This window comes from Hibiscus syriacus, unplaced genomic scaffold, assembly GCF_006381635.1.
Source record: "Hibiscus syriacus cultivar Baekdansim isolate YM2019G1 unplaced genomic scaffold, ASM638163v2 tig00110988_pilon, whole genome shotgun sequence".
Classification (NCBI taxonomy): domain Eukaryota; kingdom Viridiplantae; phylum Streptophyta; class Magnoliopsida; order Malvales; family Malvaceae; genus Hibiscus; species Hibiscus syriacus.
In genome coordinates, this window is record NW_024062942.1 from 3,313,575 (window position 1) to 3,331,964 (window position 18,390).

Here is an 18,390-nt window from a genome sequence, read left to right on the forward strand (position 1 = left end):
CATATCTAGTTTGGGTGTACGATAAATCAGGTTGGTTCGGGTATCAAGTCGGGTCAATTTTCAGGTCAAGTGATTATCGGATCGATTATTTTTTTGTTTGGATCAATATCAGATCGGTTGATTTTTGGGTCGGGTCAATATTGGATTGGATGATTTTCGGTTTGGGTTAACATTTAGATTAAGTCAATTTGAGTTGAATTGGTTATGAGTCTAATCAAGTATATATATAAATTATTGATATATTCTTGTAAAAAATATGTCTTCTTGTTTGTTAATATTATTATTTAGGTCAAATTTCAATTCTTAATTATTCAATATTTTGAATTATACCGATAATTTGACACAAATACGATTCTATAATGAGTGCCAGAGTTTGTTATCAAAATTCTATATTGATCTTGTATGAAAAGCTTATCTATTTGATAAAGAAATAATTTTTTATTAAAAATTTTATTTCCAATTATAAATTTAATACTTTTATTAAATTTTAAAAATAATAAATAACTTTATTTGTTAAGTTTTAGTTGTAACATAAGTAAATTTATATTATTTTTATTACAAATCTAATATTATTTCCTTTGTTTTAGTTGTTTACTATTATTTTTATTATAAATGTAATATTTTAATTATAACTAAGATAAATAAACTTTATTTGTTATTATTTTCAATCTTACAATAAGAAGTAAACTTTATATTATTTTTATTACAAGTAAGATAAGTAAACTTTATTTGTTACTATTTTCAATCTTACAATAAAATTCTTACTTTCGGTACAGGTTAATTTCCGTTCGGGTTAAATTCGGTTCAAGTTTCTTTCGGATCGGGTTAAAATTCGACTCAAATTTCTTTCGGTTCGAGTTACTTTCGGTTCATATTAATTTTGATTCGGGCTGTTTTGGTTTCACTAAATTTTGGATCGGATATGGTTTGGATTGGGTATCATATCAAATTTGATTATCATATTCGGATTAATATCCGATATTGAATCAAGTAAATCGGTTCGAATACTCGGGTTCGAGTCAAGTTTATCAGGTCTATGGCCACGTAGGATAATTACTTAACATAAGTACGATAATATTTTATCGAATATATCATTATTAAGAGTTAACTACTTATTTGCTTATTTATTTTTTGTTTAAAATCATTTTTAAAGTCTATTAAGTGATATTGGTGATACAAATAAATATTATTTTCTTAGAAAATTCGGATTCAAGCAATTAGATATGCATGATATATGTACATTATCGATAAAATAACAAATTCTAAATAAATAATATATTGTAATCATCACACTATTAGAAAAAAAACATATAAAATTTATACACAAAATTCCTTTTATAAAATATATAATATACCTTAAAGTTCTATCTGCTTTTTTCTTTTTTAAACAAATCCATATTACTTGTAGTATTAATGTATTTACTCAATAAAAAATAAAAATTGAGGCGAATTTTAAATATATATTAAATTAGATATATAGAGAGAGAGTGCAATAATTTTATTATAATTTATGAATAACAATATTATTTTTTAAAATAAATTATTTTAAATTAATATTTCTTTAAAAGTTTTATTTTCAAGTATCTCAGTTTATTAGACAGGCCAGCCTACGTGAAAGGGTATGCAGTGGAGAAAAACCTGAAATGGCCATTACCAACATTCCAGAACAACCGTGCTATGATAATACAGACAGGAAACTGAAGAGACTGTTACTTATTTTAGTTAGCCGCAATTTCATCTTCAAAATTACCAGCCAGTTACAAGGTCATCCGATATCCTTGTCCATTTACAATAATATTCAACCATTTCTAAATCCGAAACATTCGACGAACTATGTCGGTCAACAATACTGCACTGTTTCGGCTTTGACCCGTCTTCCAAACCCTAAAACCAATCGGAAAGTAGTCGGCATCCATCCATGTTTTCAGTGATATGAGAGAGAAAGGGCCCTGTATATCTCCCTGAGGATCTTCATAATGCCACATCAAGCTTCCAACATCATCATCCTGTGGCTCGACTTTGTTTGAATCCACGTGTTCATCATCGTCATCGTCGTCACTCAAATCGATCACTTGAGTGGTATCTAAGATTTTTAAAAAGTTTTGTTCGACTATGGTACTGTTTTCTTCTGGTACATTCACAACCCGCATGCTCTCGACATCACCATGGCTTGGTCGGATTAGCTGTTCCGGAACATCATGCAAAGGAACTGCAACAAGTGGAATAAAGAACCCAGATGATTGAGATGGAAAATATGCAAAACATCAAACCTTCTACTATCGTCTCGTTTTAAAGAGTAACTCCATACAAGAAATCTCAGAAAAGTGCAATAAGATGATTTTTTGCCATCTTATGGACACATTCTTGGTATATTCGTCGACAGCACAAAATACGAACACCCAAAGTTCGTGACGAATCATACACATTTCCGTAACCCTTCATTTGGGTAATGGAATGAACAAATTGAAGAAAGATTGACCACAAAACATCTAATTTATCGAATGTTACACATACCCGTATTGCCTTTAGTAATTACCGAGGAAGACTCGGTCACTGCAAAAATGGAAGAAAAGGTACACATTTAAAGCGAATAGACAAAGGCATTGAGTATACATGATTAGACTAAAAGAACTCCAGGAAAAATGAAAGAAGTTGATTTACCAGAACCTGCTTTTAAAGGTGTCAATATTGACAATTTCTCGACAGAAGCTGAATCAGTAGGAACTTCCGAAGTTGCCCTGGCAGCCGATTTCTGTGAGTTATTGTTTTCATGTTTAACAGCTTGTGGTGCTGTTTCAGATTCTTTCAATTTCTGTGAGATATAGTCTTCATGTTTAACGTCTTGTGGTGCAGCTTCTGGTTCTACTTCCTCTGCAATAACATTTGGAACCTCACGCAGTAGTCGTTCCTGTTCATCTGGAGTCTGAAGCAGCTGTATTCTCTCCATATACTCGAACATCGTAAGAGCTGAAACAAGTTAAGAAGTCGATAAACCTTAATGGAAATGTTTCATTCCCAATACCAACATGGTTACTCAGATATTGGTTTCAGAGGCATGAAGGCAAAAGTAACCCGTTAAAACCAAGATATAAGCAAGCACCATGCATAATTCCGTTACATTAAAATACAAAATGATGAAATTAGAAGCAAAAATAAGGCGAATGTGTAAGCCCCACATCTGTCCAATGTACATGGAAGAACTTCCATAACGAACACAGTAGGGCTACCGGTAATCTTTTGAAGTACAAGTAGAGCTGCCAGTAAATCAGCAATTGACCATTTCAAGCAAACTTAACATAATTTTACGTTTATGATTATAGCTTTAGCATTTTGGCCCCTTCAAGAACATATGTTGAGAAAACTTGGTCGAGTACCAAAATTATTAACATTCTATTATTGCATTTTCATCTATTTGTTCATAATTCCTAAAATGCAACTATTGAGCTTTATAATCAGTCAAAGCATGTGTGTCTCGGTATGTAATCAACAGATATTCAAAAAGGATATTCTCTGCGCCAACCCTTTTCATTGGCACGATCAATGAGCTTCGGTAACAAGGTAAGTTCTGCTGCAAGCCACTGGGAAAAAAATACATAAAAGAAGGAAAAAAATAAGAATTCGACTACTGTGCTTAAAGTCATCATAAGCCTTCTCAAGAAAAAGTGCCATCAAAAATTAGAATCTAGATCCCCAACACAAGTACCTAGAAAACATATGGTAAAAACATTGCTTTAATACAACAATTAAGGTAGCAACTTTAAGACTTTCAATAATTTAGATATTTTTGTCACCTTTAATTCAACCATTTGATGAAATTCAACATGTTTGATTACGTATTTTAAAAACCCAATGGAAGGTTTTCCATGGATAAGTGTTAAAAAATGCTTAATTAGTTAAACCCTACTTTTCATGCATAACAATTGTAACTAAATTCTTATTATTTAATTGTACAATCTTATGCTTTCTCCTTTTTTTTCAATGTAATTATCAACTCAAGTTTTAACTTTCAAAACACTTTTTAGTACAAATTCAGAACACAAATTTCTTACAAAAGTAAGCATATAATTTTTCAAATTATCAAACATCGCCCAAGGAACAAGTAAACAATAGCAAAGAAACTTGGCCATCAATTGACACTACAAAACACCAATAACAAGAGAATAGATGATCTCATTGTTCTCTAATAGTTAAAAACGGTGTGAATGAGAATACATACATGCTCGGTTATATCTGCATGCAAAATTCGAGCCTTCGCTTCAAGTTCCGCCTATCAGCAGTTCAAAATAATTTTGATATTTGTAAAAGTTAAAAAAGAAAAAAAAAGATGATGAGCTTAAAAACTAAAAAAGCAACAAAGCAAAGTCAATTGGTAAAATAGGGACCGAAAGACAGTGAAAAATACATAAAAGAAACTGATATAAATCATGAAGCAGTAACTAAACATGACAAATAGAGAATTTTCACTAAATATGCACTTTATAATTCAATATCTTATATTAAGCTACTCATATACAGCCAGTTTAATGGTCAGTGTTATTGATAAAGGAGCATCCAATATTAATTTAATTATTTTATTTTTAGGATTAATTTCTTTATTATCGGTCTTTTTCACTCTTATCTTTTGTGTTCTTTTAAATAGTTATGTGATTAGGATAGGACTCTTGGTGTATTACAGTAGAAAGTAAAAAGTGCCTTTAGTGATTGTTTTATTATAAATACTATACTAGAGGGTTATTAGGAATCATCATTGTTATTATTTTCTTGAATTACTACACAGAAACTAGTATAACCTTAAGTTTTCCAAAGTTCCATCTTCATTTTTCCCTCTTAACCACATTGAATTTGATAATCAGAGCCTCTATAGATCCTACGGTTTAAAGTAAAAACGTAAGGTTTAATTTTAAGCCATTGTTGGATGCATTAGAGCTCAATGCAGAGGAAATCAGTATCAAGAAACAGAATTGGCTGTGCTACGCCATGTAGTTGAAGAATTGTCGCATGCAGTTTATGATTGGCTGCGACAGGAGCAAGTGGGAGACTAGATGAAGACTCCGGAAAGTGCCCACAGCCAGTTTGACATATCGGAAGGTAGTCTTACTGATGAATCTGATATTTGTAAGATAAGTTAGATAACTGAACCAAATGAGGGTGGAATTAATGTTGGAGGTGCTGGTTTTCTATTAAAACATGTTTATCACGATTATCCAGAAGAAACTGAAGGCGTACATCCAAATAAAGGAGAGTCCTTGGTTGTTCATAATGTCTTGACAACAACAACTGAAGGTGAAGAGGAATCTAGCATTGTGGTAGATGCATTTAGCCAACGAGCTCAGTACTAAAGACAATGAGTGTTCAATTTAAGGGTTTTGAAGAAGTTAGAGCTCAGTATGACATGTTCAGTATGACCCATGAGATCTCTAAAGGTGAATTAATTAGGAAGATCAAAAGCAATGATGATAAGACCAAATCAGGTATTATAATAGATGCTTCTTGAGTAGTAAGCAGGATCCTAGTCAAAGCCCTGAAAAGAAGTGTTACTATTTCCATATTCAATGTCAATTCCAAGAGATGGAAGCATTCTTTAAAGAGTGGCCTCACCTTGATGATCATGCCTCTTGTGATGTTAGTACGGACTGGGATCATATTCTCATGGAGAAGTCTTGGTTTTTTTTATAAGAAATTCAGGCCTCGTTAAAAACCCCCTTCTTGATTAATGGAGTTTATATGAACTCCTTAATCAGTGGAAGGAGGAAAAGAGCGCCTTAGGATTTTATTTAACCATAAAATTACATAAGATACAACCATCATACACCCCACCAACCAAATAACTTGAAACAACCATAAAACACCCGAAATATAAGACTAGAATAGAATCAGCCAATTCCTTCTTTAGCTAAGGCATCAGCCTCTAGATTGGCTGACCTATTAACCCATCTTACAACACCTTCTAAAACATTAAGCCTATGAACAATATCTTTGATCAAAAACGCATAAACATCAGGAACTAGATCCTCTTTCTTAATCAAGTCTACCGCAACTTTGCTGTCGCTTTCAATAATCAGACGACCCTTCCTGTCTCGTAAATTCGCATAGAACATTAGACCTTTTTGAATAGCTTTTAATTCCATAAAAGTTGGAGCTCCCGGACCGGCAGATTCCTTGAAAGAACTTAAAGTCGAACCCGAGGAGTCCTTTAGAACACCTCCTATCCCACTCTTCGTCCAATCTCTTGTAGTAGCTGCATCAACATTTAACTTTACAAAACCTTGAGGAGGAGGAGACCAAGGAAATATAGATACAAGCCGATTAGGATAAAGAGAGCACAAATCCCCTAATGAAGGGTCTGAAATAAGAGAATCCTTGGGAATAGACACCTCTTTGTACTTAGCAAGGAACCAAGAAGCTAGTCTAAACCTTGCTAGGAAGAAATATTCAGCCAAATCCAGCTTTCCCCCTTCAAACACAATGAGATTCCTTACTTTCCAAGTAGTCCACATAACTGCCCCAGGAATAAAAGACCAAATTGTAGAAGAAGACTTCAACTCAGCCCAAGCAAGTAGGAATTGTTTTGCATTAAAATGCAAAACAGACTTAATCTTCCAGAAATTCAGAAATTTGTTCCAAATCATCCACACCACCGAACACGTGAAAAACAAGTGCGATGGAGAAGTCTTGGTTGAAAGTTATGATTGATCAATTTGCTATTTCTATCATTATTGAAAAGATTGATTTGAAGAATGATCGTCCCCACCATAGATGAGAAGTGTTGATGAATGGAGAAAACTTTTAAGACCCTAGATGACCTTTATGAGTGAGCTAGATGCAGTCAAAACTTTTGCAACTGTTCTTTTTTTTTTTAAACCTAGGAAGAATGATGCAGGAGCATCCAGGAAAAACCAATCTCCTTCCTCCACTAGAATGTAATTATGGATTATGCAAAATGTACAAGAGCTTACAACAGTTGGCCTCTTCAGCAAGCCCTTTTTTATCCTCTGGTGTAAATCCTCACATTCTTCCTGCAAAAAGCAAACAAAAACACTAAGACACTCACATGCATCCTGATCTCTATTACAGTATAGACAGCAGCCACCTATGAAAACAAACTAAGATCTTGTCACCATATGTGGTTGCTATACCAATCCTAATACACCACAACTTCAACTATGCTTTTTTGTAACATCTAAGGCAGTAAAGCCCATACGCTCTAAATATAAAAGAGATTATCCTCAAAGAACCTCAGATAAGAATGAAAAGAAAATAGTGAGCTATCTAAGATCTAAATATCACCAAGGCACAGTTTAATTTGTTTTGGACCAGGAAAAGAAATCAGTTGACATGTCAGTTCATTGATGTTACTAGCATCAGCAGTTACTAAAGAAGCCAGCCTATACATTTCTGCTATTATGTATCCCATAGGCATAGTGATACATAATATACACACACACATAAGTGAATCGTTACTGCATTGCACTTTTACCTCCACAATATTTAGTGCTTTCTTCAAAAGGGAACTATCTACATATCTACAATATTTTAAATTATGTTTCAGTTTGAGTAAAAAAGGATTAGGCAACATTCATCAAAACATTAAAAAATCCAGATGAATTACACCGAAAATAGAAATTTAATGGAAAACTAGAAAGTTCAGCTTTACATTGAAATATGTCAAAATTCTTAGCTGTTTTGATGAAATAAAAAAATTGTTGCATATGCTGTTTGTGAGTTTTAGAGAAACTAAACTGTTTTTGAATTTTATTCTCCTTTAGATGGCCCACCTGGCGACAATGATCACACCACGGCTTACCGGATTTTTGTTTTCTGGAAGTGGCAGAATGGGTGAGCATAGCAGAAGCTTCTATTGGGGAAGAAACAGCAAGGACATCGCTGCTATGATGACTGTCGCTGCCGGAATTAATTTCCGAGCAAGAGGATGGAGCCATCGGAGAGAAATAGGAACGGTAATCCTAGACTGATACCATGTGAGTTTTAGAGAAACTAAACTGATTTTTGAATTTTATTCTCTTTCACTACTTTTACAAAGTAAAGACTATTCTTACTTATAGGTCTCTGCAACAGATAACTCTAACAAATTATTTCAAATTTAAAATTTAGAAAACTAAAACTAACAGCCTACTATTTAGGGATCTCTAACCGATAGAATCTATAACCAACATTGTTTACCTGAGAGAAATCATCATCTGAAAGCATGGAAATTTTAACATCTTTCACAAAATTTGAAACCTGGAGAACAGTATCTGTATTTACATCATTGCCAGAGTCATTCTTCATCCCTAGACAACAAAGAAAGCTGATACCATGGATTAACTATTTAAAATAGACGAGAACATACTGCATAATCAGCATAAGATATAACAGAAAACCAATTCTGCATATAATAATGGCAAAGGAATTAACAATAATTGAATGAATGAGCTCAATGACTAGTTACTTGGGCTATTAAGAAAAATGTATTATCTCAGCATCAATTATACAATCATCACAGATCAAGATTAGTATCACCAAGTGTGATGATAAAAATATGAAGAATGCTATTTACCTTTAACTAGCACGAGCTGATGAGAATTTTTCTGAAGGAAACTTTTGGGGTCTGATTTGATCCTCACAAAGCTATCTACCACTTAGCTTCGAAGCTTTCAAATCTTTCAATAGATCTAGAACTAAACTCTTTTTCAAGTAAACGAGTTTAATATTCTCTGGTATTATTGCAGCAAAGCCATTTTTGGTGTTTCAAAAACCCTTTTCTTCTGGTAAGTTTTTTTCTCCAGGCTCAAACTTTTCTGTTCTTCACCCAGATTCTCCTCTCCTGAGCTAAAAAAGAAGTCATCATCCCATGCATCTAGGTTTTCCGCATAGTGTGTTTCAAGCAGATCATAGACTTTGTTTCGGCCTATTGTTTTTCTTCCAAAAAGATAATAAAGCTTTTCATCACAAATTACTCTCTTCTTTTTTGTTGGGTTAATAAGGTTATTGTCATTGATATATTTGCCTATAATATCACTAACATCACGTTGAGAGATTTTTTCGGTGGTGTCTTTACCAATGGAATCAAGAAATTCAATTAGTGGCTTTGATCCCCACCCAATAAACTCCGGCTCCTTTGATTTGGCCTTTCTTTTCAAACTGACAGAAGTAAGTGGCTTCCCATTGTATTCTTCCAACCAAAATATTCCATCCATATTTTACACTGAGATGCTAAACCTAACTTACTCAACTTAGAATCCTTCAGTTGGACAAGTGCCCAAGAAAGTCTTTACAATGCAGTGCATTCAATTCCCATGTATAGAAAGACATCATCACCATGAACATATACCAAGCCCTGCAACCGGAGTGGAAGATGACTATGTTTAACAATGACCATAAATTAACAAAGCGGTAAAGTCTATGTTTATATTGGAGCAATCATTTTTGAGGTTATCGAGTCCCAAAGTAAACAGCATGTACATGCAAGCGCAGAGCAGATTAAATTCTATCCGCAACATTAATCCTAAAATATCCAAAATAGTAACTTTAAGTTAGTTTACACGTGAATCATATGACGAGCAGAAATTGTTGGGAAATTAGAAGACGAAAGTCAACCAAATGAGTGAGTGCAAAAACATATAGAGACGATAATGTTGGACCAGAACTGATGAGTGTCTCAACCGGTCATACAGAGACAGTATGTACAGAAATAAGTAGCCTGTACAAGTTTGATTCGAGCATACAAAGAATAAAGAGCAATCACTTGTTGTGACGATAAGTTTTAAAATCCACCAACAGTTTTCTGATTTTACCACAAAATAACAGTTGTAGTAATAAATAGAAAACAGTACAAATTAACTCCTTCACTGTTTCTCCGTAAACAGACTACATGTTGATTATTACTATAATAAAAATATTTCCCTTGTTTTGTGTTCAAAATGGAAAGTTAGCTCCATTTTATTTAAAAATGACATTAAAATCTGTCTTTAAATGCATAATTTGAAACGAGAAAGAAAGGGGGGATTTCAAGGGTACCCGACCTTTTAATTTTTTTTATTTCTTCTTTCAATTACTATACTAATATCGATAGGTATGGAGTAGAAGAGAAGCAAATTATACAAGAATAATGAAATATTATAGAATAAATGATGAACTAGTTAAAATGAAGCTATGGGAGTTTTGGGTTTTACCTTGCTGCAATTCTCTCAACAATTCTGAATTTCAACAGAAAAAACAAAGGCAAGATCAGAGTAATGCAGTTTCTGATTCCAGTAGAAACTAACACAAATTTCAACAAAACAAGAAGAAAAAAACAGATAGAAAAAATGGTTTTCAAATTTAAAAATGTAGCATTAAAGAAAAAGAAAAGGCCAGGGATTGTGATTGGACAAAGCAAGAACAGTTAAAAAAAGGTAGAAATAAGAGACTGAAGAACGACGATGGGAAAATTAATCGGTATAAGATTAAAAGGGTGCATTTCGGTACCTTCGCAATTCAACGGCGGAGTTGCTGCTCTGAAGGGTTTAGATCATTACACCGGAGCTTTACTCGCGAAAATAAATTAGGTTACACCTGTCATCAATTATAATCTAAATTTGATTTAATATTAATTAAGAGTAAAATTTGATTTTAAAAATTTTCATATTTTTAATTTTAAATTATTCGAATTGAGTTATTTATATTAACTTAAATTTTAATTTTAATTTATGAGTTTGAATTTATCTATTTAAAAAATCAAAAAGATAAATTTAATAATTATACAACATAATCCTTAATTTCTTTATTTCTTCAATTATCTTTTATTTTAAATATTTTTTATCAATTTAAACCACACACTCCCAATTCATTATACAATATTTATGTAATTTTAATTTCAATTTTCTAAAATACTTTTTTCCAATTTAATCCCTCTCAACTTATTATAATTTATTTCTTCCATTATTCTTTCATTTTAAATAAATTTAATCATACATTTTACTAATACTATAAAATATTGACGTAACTTCAATTCATATTGGTAACAATAAATTTATTATTTTCCATTTGATCTTTTGGTTGATTTATTTTTTTAAATTTTCTCTTCACATCAATTCATTTATCTTCTTTATAATCATATCAATATTTTTAAATATCTTACTTAAAATAAAATTATAAATATTCTATAATTTTAGATATTATTTAATTGATTATATAAATTATAGACCTTACGTACAAGTGATATATATATATATATATATATATATATATATATATGATCCAACAAAATCGTTTAAACTAAAAACAATATAAATCATAATACTGTAAAAAAATATAGTTAAATTTAAATAGAAATTTAGACAATTCAACTCGGATTTTATAAACTTGGTTCTACTCAAATCTTTTAAAATAAAAAATTGAATCAAAAAATAAAAATCGTTAACTTGACGAACTTAAATTTTTTTGACTTGACTCGGTCGAATACTCACCCCTACTTGAGACTTTACAAAAAAAGTTTAACATTTAATCATTAAATTAAATTATACGATTAAGATTCATTAATTAGTCGAGTGGTCAATGATGTTCATATTGTCTTACTTTATATAAATTTGAATCTCGACATTTATCTTGGAAATTTTATATTTACGTAATCAAAAAAAATTATATGATTTCTTACAAATAAAAAAAAAACTAAAGTTTTTAAAACCTGAAATACCCTTAATCTACTTCCAATTCCAATGTCTTGAATTTTTGTTTCTTAGATATACTGCATCAGAAATTCAGAACAACACTTCCACCTCGAAGAAATGCAATTCCAAGTAAATAATTGATATCTGCAAACAAAATAATTTAACGGTAAATTACCTTTGACTAGAGAATTTTTCTCATCAAAAATAATTATAAACACCGTTTACTTCATACCATGAAACTGGTAAAATAGTTCATCTACACCTTCAAAAATGGATCAAATCTTTGGTTTTATTCCAAATAACAAGCAGCCAGCTGCTTTCAAACACAACTTCTAAACTTCAACATGCTCGGGTGGATGCCATATGCACGATCAAATCAATCACACGAGAACTGCAAAACAATACAAGCTTTGTCAAAATAACCAGAATTCCAAAATGCCAGACTTCAAAAGGAGATAAAAATGAAGGCATGCCTCTTTACCTCTAACCCCATTCGTTGTCATACCAGGAAACGAGTTTCACCAAGTTCTCGTTCCGAGCAATACCGGTCATGGCATCGAATATGCTCGACCTACATCAACGTTCGATTTCAGAAAATTTTCTGAATTTATATAAATAAAATGTAGAGCAACTAGAAGCCGTTACATGAAACTTACCTGCAGTCACTTATGAAAATCTGTGGAGACAACATCTTCAATGTAAACCAAAATTCCCTTAAGCTTGTCTACGATATATAATAAGACTTTATCTCAAAATTCAAGTTGAATCGGATTCGGATGGAGAAGATACACTTCTCAAGTCAAGCTTAGTTTGGGTGTAGATTTATTTTTAAGGTAGAGTTTGGAATTCGAGTATGTTAATATGCAACTCTGAACATGTACTAACAGGATGTAGGAGTATTTCTGGAGTCGAGTTTGAATAGAAGAGACATATTTTTTGGTTTAAATCAAATTGATAAAAAAAAAAAAACTTCAATTTGATTTATTGTCATCCCTAACTGCAGCTAGTGTTATTACACCAGGTATCTACCAATTACCGTATTTATAGGTTTAATCTCATAAGACCACCGTTTTCATTTCTTCTATTTTCTTGAATACATAAACGAAACATTGAAACAAGCAGAAAGATTAACCTGCTCAACATGTAGCTGAAAAAAAGTACAAATATGTGAAGTGAAAACTAGAAAGCAAGATGTGATATACAAAAAATCCAGTTTTTTTTCTTTTTTATCTGTTGTAAATTCTTCCTCGTCTTCTTTTTCTTTTTTAATTTTGTCGAGGCGACATTAGTCTTTGTGTTGGTCGTCGACTATCGGTGTTCAACTTTTTCATTATTTTTTCATATATAGTTTTAGTTTGTTATTTTTATTCAGTTTTTTTATTTTTAATAAAGAATATCTTTTGCTTGACTCTTATTTGTTGTATATTTTATACTTGTTTGTTTGCCTTTTTGTTTCGTTTTAACTCTACTCTTGTAGCACGCTTTACTTTTATAGTGTTAGAAATCAAACTTAATTTTCTTAAATGTCGGAAAAAATAAAATATTACGCACATGTGGTTAATTGAAAACAAATGTGGGAGCAACAAGATTATTATATTGACAGCACATATTAATGTCGGCAAAGCTAGAAGACTGTTGAAGCAACAACAATGTGTCGTGGCAGTGAAGAAGCAAATTAAAATGACAACAAATGGATAAACGGTGGCAATTAGTGTTCAACTCCCACAAGCAAATTAACGTGGCAATTAAATATAAAGTGTTATGGTAGCAACAACTTAGTTTCAAAGATAAGGATAAACACGGCAGCTAATGAAGCAGTTTGAGGCGACAAAGATTGGAGCAAATGAGACGGTTACATGCCCTTATAAATAAGTGTGTTTGTAGCTAGTTTGTAATGTAATGAGTGCGGGTAAGCTAAAGAAAAACTATAAGAGACTTGACAGAGCAAATCTTTGTAATATTTGTAAACTAGTTGAAGCTAGTGGTATGTTTGTGTTTGTATTATATTTTGATTTGTATCAATAATATTATACGAGTTATAAAGTTTATCGAACGCCCACCAATGTTTCCAACAAGTAGTATCAGAGTTTGGTTCGAGTTTACGCAACGGTGAATATGGCCAATATGATCCAACCACAAATCCTGAGATTGACAAAGTAAAATTATGACAATTGGAGTATCCAAATGAAGGCCTTTATCGGTTCCCAAGATTGTTGGGACATTATCGAGGAAGGTTATACCGAGTCCAAAAATGCAGCAGTAGAAGCGACTTTAACCAATGAAGAGAAACGAGTACTGAAAAAAATCCCGTAAGAAAGATAAGAGGACGTTGTTCTTCATTTTTCAAGGAGTAGAAGAATCTACCTTTGAAAAAATATGATACGAAGACTGCAAAATAAGCGTGAGAGATTTTACAAAAATCTCTTCAATGAGCAGAAAAAGCAAAAATGTATGTCTACAATCTCTAAGAACTGAGTTTGAAATGTTGAAAATAAAAATACATAAAGTGTAAATGATTATGTTAGCCATGTTAAAGCGATGGTAAACGAAATGAAAAAGAATGAAGAATCACTCGATGAAGTTATAGTGATGGAAAAGATATTGCGGTCGTTGACGTGAAAATTCGACTACGTGGTCGTGACAATAGAAGAATCAAAAGATTTGTCCCAGATATCGATTGATGAGCTTGTTGGTTCATTCCAAGCCTACGAGCAAAAGATGAAGCAAAATGAAAATTCTAAAAATTTGGAGTAAGCTCTACAAATCAAGTTGAACTTCAACAAAAGTGAAGCCAGCAGAAGCTACAAACAAGGCTGAGGAAATCGTGGTGATTATTGTGGAAGATATAAAGGTTGACGAGGAACTAATGGGTGTAGTGGTCGTTCATATGACACCACTCAATCAAGTGAAAATTATCATACATAAGTTGTAGACGAGGATTTAGAGCTCGAGCTCAAGGTCAAGGCAAATATCAATAAGGAAATAGATCTAAAGTATAATGTTATAACTGCATAATATGATCATTATAGTTACGAGTGTAGATCATCTCCCAAACAAGAAGAAAAAAATCATGTAGCAATAACTGAAGAAGAAAATGTTAAAAAATCTCATGTATTCCTAACTTACAAAGGAAATGGAGAATTCAAGAAACATATTTGGTATCTTGACAACTATTCCAACAACAATATGTGTGGCAGAAAGGAGTTGTTTGTGAAGTTAGATGAAACAATCCACGGTCAAGCAACATTTGGAGACGACTCGCACACAGAAGTTAAAGGCAAAGGCGAAGTTATGATAACAAAAAGAACGATAAGAAGAAATACATCTAAGATGTATATTATGTACCAGCTTTAAAAAACATCATCAGCCTTGGTCAACTTTTAGAAAAAGAATAAAGATGAAAATTAATTTCCAAAGTCAATATGACTCGAAATAATCTCTTTACCATCGATATCGAATCAAGTGAAGTAAGGTGCATGAAGACAACAATTAAAGAAGTTTCGTGATTATCGCAACCGTCTTTCGGTTAGGCCCCGGGATTGGGCTTCGACTTAAAAAATGTGGATTGGAGTCGCCACCGATCATTTATTTAAGAATAAATAGGTTGATCGGATACCTTATTTCTTACCTGATCTGCGTCTTTCCAAAGATGTGTCGGGTTCGGGAGTCGGTTACAGTCAAGGAAGGATTAGCACCCTTGAACTGCCCTTTCGGTACTACGTAATTTCCAGTTGTCTTTGATTAAGAAAATTATAAGTTTAAATTAAAAGATAAAATAATGATCCAAAATTACTTACCTTTGACGGATTTAAAAATATACCCTTTAAAAGTCAAAATATGGGTTAGAAGAGATGAATAAATGATAAATAAAGTAAAACAAATAAAATAAGGAGATTAAGAAAGAAATAAAGTAAATATAAAATGAATATATAAAAATAAAAAATACAATAACACTAATATATACATAGCAAACAACTAAATAAAAATAAAATGATAATGCAAATAAATAAATAAAACAAGTAAAAGAATATAAAAACATAAAATATAGGATAAAGATAAAAACAAAATAGATAAATAAATGAGTAAAATATATAAAAAGTAAAAGCATATATATAAGTAAAATAATAAAAAAAAAGAAAATCAAAAGTAATATACATATTTATACATGTAAAATAGGAAATATATAAATATATATATACATATATAATAACACTAAAAAACATATATACATATATAATAAAATTAATAGAAAGTAACATGCATATATAACAAGAATAATAAAGTAGGAAAAAATGATTTAGGGGGTGAATTAAATATTTAAAAAAATGAACACGCCTCGGGGGTAGATCTAGGTTCGAAACTTCGAAACCCCACCCATTTTTGGTTATATGCGCAACCCACGTTTTGGGTTATTCGAACCAAATCTCAAGAAAAATAACGTGCACATACGAGAAATGAACGAACCAATATAAAAAAGATGTTACCTTTTATTTCCTTTTCGAATCGTTTACAATAGCTTTGCCCTTGTATTTTCCGTGCTTTCCTCTGTGTTTTGTGTGTAAATCGTGTGTTACAATAGTGAGTTACAATGGCTATTTATAGTGCTTATGGATCCTATCTTTAAGAGTTTAAATCATAGTAGAAATCTATCCTATTTTAGGAGTTTGAATCCTAACAAAATTCTATCATATTTTTAGGAGTTTGAATCCTAGTAGGACGAAAAGGTGCGTTGACAGCTGCCCCTCTTTGCCCATAGTCGTGTAACGGGGATAGGGCAAAGATTAAAAGACACACTTTTCGTTCGGTGGAGTTGAAAATTGACTCTGATGTTTCAATAACTCCCTGTCGAATTGAGTTACGGATGACTCCTCCGTCATGAAGCCGAGTTCATCTTGAAATGATATGAAATTGAAGCCGTAGTTCGGAATTTGAATCAGCACGTGGTTTCTAGTTGCCATTCGGTCTTCTTCTCAGTTTAAAGACCTTGGATCGGAATCGAACTCAGAAATCTTCATTGACAAATAGCTTTTGCTTGAAAATGGTTGCTTGTCACTAAGGCACGGTTAACCCAGGTTTTCTTCTCGACTTGAAAACCTCGACTGCAACCGGAAAGTAGTTGATGTGTCATCGAGCTGAATGGAATCGAACTCGACAATTTTGATGGCAGATAACCCTTCTAGCCTTGAGTTATGCTGTAAATGATGTGCCTTGGAGCTGAGCGTAGTCGAACTCGAAGGTCTTTGTTGACAGATACTCCTTCTTTGAGTTGGATATCCTTCTTCGTGAAGTTGAAATCCAATCTAAAGATGGATGATGCTTGTGTGCATGATTCCCTTCTTCATGAAGTTGAGCCTGAAATTGGATATCCTTCGTCATGAAGTTGAAGTCCAAGTAAGTAGCATTGTTCCGAGTCCAATATCCTCCGTCGTGAAGTTGAAATTGGCTCTGGAACCGGGAAATTGTTTGTTGACAACCAGCCGTCCCTTCGTTGTGAAGTTGAACTTGTGTTGTCTCGAGTCCAATATCCTTCGCTGTGAAGTTGAAATTGGCTCTGAAATTGGGAAATTGTTTATTGACAACCAGCGGTCCCTTCATCGTGAAGTTGAACTTGCGTTGTCTGGAGTCCAATATCCTTCGCTGTGAAGTTGAAATTGGCTCTGAAATTAGGAAGTTGTTTATTGACAACCAGCGGTCCCTTCGTCGTGAAGTTGAACTTGCGTTGTCTGGAGTCCAATATCCTTCGTTGTGAAGTTGAAATTGGCTCTGAAATTGGGAAGTTGTTTATTGACAATCAACGGTCCCTTCATCGTGAAGTTGAACTTGCGTTGTCTAGAGTCCAATATCCTTCGCTGTGAAGTTGAAATTGGCTCTGAAATTGGGAAATTGTTTATTGACAACCAGCGGTCCCTTCGTCGTGAAGTTGAACTTGCGTTGTCTGGAGTCCAATATCCTTCGCTGTGAAGTTGAAATTGGCTCTGAAATTGGGAAATTGTTTATTGACAACCAGCGGTCCCTTCGTCGTGAAGTTGAACTTGCGTTGTCTGGAGTCCAATATCCTTCGCTGTGAAGTTGAAATTGGCTCTGAAATTGAGAAATTGTTTATTGACAACCAGCGGTCCCTTCGTAGTGAAGTTGAACTTGCGTTGTCTGGAGTCCAATATCCTTCGTTGTGAAGTTGAAATTGGCTCTGAAATTGGGAAATTATTGTTGACAACCAGCCGTCCCTTCGTTGTGAAGTTGAACTTGTGTTGTCTTGAGTCCAATATCCTTCGTTGTGAAGTTGAAATTGGCTCTGAAATTGAGAAGTTGTTTGTTGACAACCAGCGGTCCCTTCGTCGTGAAGTTGAACTTGCGTTGTCTGGAGTCCAATATCCTTCACTGTGAAGTTGAAATTGGCTCCGAAATTGGAAAATTGTTTGTTGACAACCAGCGGTCCCTTCGTCGTGAAGTTGAACTTGCGTTGTCTGGAGTCCAATATCTTTCGCTGTGAAGTTGAAATTGGCTCTTAAATTGGGAAGTTGTTTGTTGACAACCAGCGGTCCCTTCGTCATGAAGTTGAACTTGCGTTGTCTCGAGTCTAATATCCTTCGCTGTGAAGTTGAAATTGGCTCTGAAATTGAGAAGTTGTTTGTTGACAGTCAGCCGCCCCTTCGCTGTGAAGTTGAGCTTGTGCTATCTTGAGTCCAATATCCTTCGCTGTGAAGTTGAAATTGGCTCTGAAATTGGGAAATTATTTATTGAC

At 33.1% G+C, this 18,390-nt stretch overlaps 1 pseudogene; it reads right to left on the bottom strand.

Moving 5' to 3' along the window:
- Positions 1-1,695: 1,695 nt before the first annotated feature.
- LOC120149092 lies at positions 1,696-10,540 on the bottom strand (annotated as a pseudogene).
- Between the last annotated feature and the right edge of the window lie 7,850 nt (positions 10,541-18,390).